The sequence below is a fragment of the Cervus canadensis genome, chromosome X (genome assembly GCF_019320065.1).
Source record: "Cervus canadensis isolate Bull #8, Minnesota chromosome X, ASM1932006v1, whole genome shotgun sequence".
Lineage (NCBI taxonomy): Eukaryota > Metazoa > Chordata > Mammalia > Artiodactyla > Cervidae > Cervus > Cervus canadensis.
Window position 1 is genome coordinate 97,364,006 of NC_057419.1, and position 4,364 is coordinate 97,368,369.

At 42.9% G+C, this 4,364-nt stretch overlaps 1 pseudogene; it reads left to right on the plus strand.

The window, feature by feature from the left end:
- The first annotated feature begins 2,401 nt into the window (after positions 1–2,401).
- On the plus strand, positions 2,402–2,654 carry LOC122434546 (annotated as a pseudogene).
- Positions 2,655–4,364: the final 1,710 nt, after the last annotated feature.

The following is a 4,364-nucleotide window of genomic DNA, read 5'->3' on the forward strand; positions in this document are numbered from 1 at the left end:
TCTTCAGCATCCATTCTTCCAATGAATATTCAGGACTGATTTCCTTTAGGATAGACTGGTTGGATCTCCTTGCAGTCCAAGGGACTCTCAAGAATCTTCTCCAGCACCACATTTCAAAAGCATCAATTTTTTTGGTGCTCAGCTTTCCTTATAGTCCAACTCTCACATCCATACATGACTACTGGAAAAACCATAGGTTTGACTAGATGGACGATTTGACTAGACGGACCTTTGTTGGCAAAGTAATGTCTCTGATTTTTAATATGCTGTCTAGGTTGGTCATAGCTTTTCTTCCAAGGAGCAAGTGTCTTTTAATTTCATGGCTGCAGTCACCATCTGCAGTGATTTTGGAGCCCCCAAAAATGAAGTCTGTCACTGTTCCAATGTTTCCATTGTTTCCCCATCTATTTGCCATGAAGTGATGGGACCAGATGCCATGATCTTAGTCTTCTGAATGTTGAGTTTTAAGTCAACTTTTTTCACTCTCTTCTTTCACTTTCATCAAGAGGTCTTTAGTTCTTTTTTACTTTCTGCCATATGGGTGGTGTCATCTGTTTATCTGACATTATTGATATTTCTCTTGGCAATCTTGATTCCAGCTTGTGCTTTATGCAGCCCAGCATTTCGCATGATGTACTCTGCATAGAAGTTAAATAAGCAGGGTGACAATATACAGCCCTGACATACTCCCTTCCTGATTTGGAACCAATCTGTTGTTTCATGTCCAGTTCTAACTGTTGCTTCTTGACCTGCATACAGATTTCTCAGGAGGCAGGTCAGGTGGTCTGGTATTCCCATCTCTTGAAGAATTTTCCAGTTTGGTGTGATCCACACAGTCAAAGGCTTTGGCATAGTCAATAAAGCAGAAATAGACATTTTTCTGGAACTCTCTTGCTTTTTCAGTGATCCAATGGATGTTGGCAATTTGATCTCTGGTTCCTCTGACTTTTCTAAATCCAGCTTGAACATCTGGAAGTTCAGAGTTCACATACTGTTGAAGCCTGGCTTGGAGAATTTTGAGCATTGCTTTGCTAGCATGTGAGATGAGATGAGTGCAGTTGTGTGGTAGTTTGAACATTCTTTGGCATTGCCTTTCTTTGGGATTGGAATGAAAACTGACCTTTTCCAGTCCTGTGGCCACTGCTGAGTTTCCCAAGTTTGCTGGCATATTGAGTGCAGCACTTTTAGAGCATCATCTTTTAGGATTTGAAATAGCTCAACTGGAATTCCATCACCTCCACTAGCTTTGTTTGTAGTGATGTTTCCTAAGGCCCACTTGGCTTCGCATTCCAGAATGTCTGGCTCTAGGTGAGTGATCACACCATCGTGGTTATCTGGGTCATGAAGATCTTCTTTATATAGTTCTGTGTATTCTTGTCACCTCTTCTTAATATCTTCTGCTTCTGTTAGGTTAATCAGCTTATTTTAAAATAAGGGGATGATCTGGATTATCTCGGTGGGTCCAATGTAAGCACAAGGGCCCTTAAATTAGAAAGAGGAAGGCAGAAGGGTAGGTGAGAATGATGAGATGTGAAAAGAACTCTGAATGTCCTTGCTGGCTTTGAAAATGGAGGAGGGGGCTGCTGCTGCTGTTAGTCACTAAGTCATGTCCAAGTCTTTGCCAGCCCATGGTCTGTAGCCCACCAGGCTCCTCTGTCCATGTGATTTCCCAGGCAAGAATACTGAAGTGGGTTGCCATTTCCATCTGCAGAGGATCTTCCCAATTCAGGGATCAAACCCGAGTCTCTTGCTTAGCAGACAGATTCTTTACCACTGAGCCACCAGGGAAGCCCTGTAAACTACTAAGTTGGTAATAATTATTTATAGCAACTTTAGGAAACTAGTATATTAGCTAAGTGAAAGCTGTGCGAGTATTGTCCTTATACAGACCCTTGTGCTCTCTGCCCTTAACCTTCTACCACCCCTGAGGCCAGTAAAAATTAGCAGGCCTGTCCTTGGCCCCTACCTTTCTGGCTCCCAGAACATAGGAGTATCTTTCCAAAAATTAGTTGCTTCTGTTTAGTATATTCTATAACTACTTTGTTTAGCCCACCACTTTTGTTCTTCACCCATCATCCCTAAGGTACTTGGGAATCTGTAGGTGCCAATAAGTGGGGGAAAATGAACAGGAGAGCTTGAAAGTACCCTCCCATTATACCATCTCCCCAGGGTAGGGGCAGGGAGTTGGTGAGTGATCAAATATATAAAATGTTTACACCATCCCATGACTTTCTCAAACATACATCTTGGCCCTGCGTGTCTGGTTCATGGAGCGACCGCCTGCTTTCTCTTATGCAGATGGGTTCTGTGGCCTAACACCCCAGTCCCCGTCATCAGTGATCCCAAGCAGAGGCCCGCGAGGGGTCACCGCCAAGGTTTCCACCAGGGTGCAAGCAAAAATATGATAGCCATCCCCTCCGGCGGCTCACTCATGGCCACTCATGACTACTGCCTGTGCTCCACTTCCAGTAACAGCTCCTGTGGAAGTGCCAAATACCCTGGGGAAGCCACCCCCCACCACTCGGGTCTCCCCAAAGCAGACCCAGGACACTAGTGGGCCAGCTGTTTCTTCAGGAAGTCCACTCTCCCATTCATGACCACAGTGTTGGAGTTCCCAGGGCACTCAGAGTCTGCCCAGGCTTCCACCGGCATGATCGCCTCTGACCTGGCTTGGGAAGCCATGGGGAAGCAGCAGCTCAGTGGCCAGCCTGGCAAAACCAACTGCAGGCCCCTGTCCTGAGTGATCACCACCAACTGCCAGGCTTCCTTCCAAGGCACTAGGCTCATCAGAACCCTCCCCTCCTTCTCCCCTCCCCAAGACTAAGCAGGTTGCAGCCAATGGAAGCAGTTCAGTTTTTAATATCAAAGCAGCAAAACATCAAAAAGGAAGTTGAGAGAACCCCACTCTCTACTTTTCAAGCCACAGGAGAGCCTTCCTTACAACCCATAACCCTGTTCCTTGCACGAAGTAAACAATAAACTCCAGGCAGCCAGGACACACAAAAAATACATCTTCACTTTCAACTTCAGAAAAGATTTCCCAGAATCACCCAGCTCTAGTTTTCAAGTGTCTGAGAAGTTAGTTCTTAGGATGAGAAGTCAAGAAGCTTTATGGATAACTGGATTTGAAATTTCCACATCAAACCTGTTGTGCCTCTGACAATTTAAATGTTTAGAATTAGAAGGAAAAATGTTTTCACCTCAAAGTAAAAAGTATACTTTCATTTTACTTCCCATGTAAAGATGTATAGAAACACCAGTCATGAACCAGATATTGCTGGGTAGCGTGAGATGGAACAGAGCCTTTTGCTGAAGCACATTGATAAATGTAATATATTAGAAACCATCCACTTTTTGGTGACTTTTATTTATTGAGTCTTTATTCTATACCAAGTAATATGCTAAATAATTAAAATGGATGATCTTATTTGCTCATCCCATTAATCCTAGGACTTGGTTACTATTATTTCCATTTAAAGATGAGGAAAATAAATCTATAAATAAATAAAGATGAGACAGTTGTTGCCCACAGTCACAAAATGAATAAAAGTTAGGATACGAAGTCTGTCTGACTCTAAAGCCCTTGTTCTGGCAAGATTAATACAATGGTGAAGCTCTTGGATGCTAATGTTAGAGCAATCTGGCTTCCAATCCTAGCTCTGCCAGTTGTTTATTCCACCTGTTTGTTTCTGGGAAAGTTACATAACCTCTATGTTTTCTGCATTCTTCTCTCTAAGGTTGGAATAATAGAGAACTGATAAGAGGAATAAATAATTTATGTACCTAGCATAGCCTTTAGCCACAGAGTAAGCGCTCAGGAAAGACTCACTACTATACTTCCCAGGTGGCTCAGTGGTAAAGAATCTGCCTGCAATGCAAAGCAGGAGACGCGGGTTCAATCCCTGGGTAGGGAAGACCCCTGAGAAGGAAATGGCAACCCACTCCAGTATTCTTGCCTGGAGAAGTCCATGGATGGAGGAGCCTGGTGGGCTACAGACCATAAGGTTGCAAAGAGTCAGACACGACTTAGCAACTAAACAACAACAATAAATTAGTCTATACTGTCTCCTATCATCATATATGCCTTTCATATCACCACCTTTCATATGTGGCACAACAGGTAGTCTGGGTTCTTGTGACAGCTCTATTACTATCTCTGTAATTTGAAGAATTCACTTATCTATGTTATAGATAACCCACTGTGTCTATGTTGTTTCATACAAATTGTGAGAGCAAAACTCAGCCCCATCTACACAAAGTTGTTCTAGGGAGCAAGTGAAATCAGACATATTTTTTTTTTTAAAAATCAGAAAAGTATAAAGGGATAAAGATATTATGCAGACATAAGTAATCATTCCATCTAT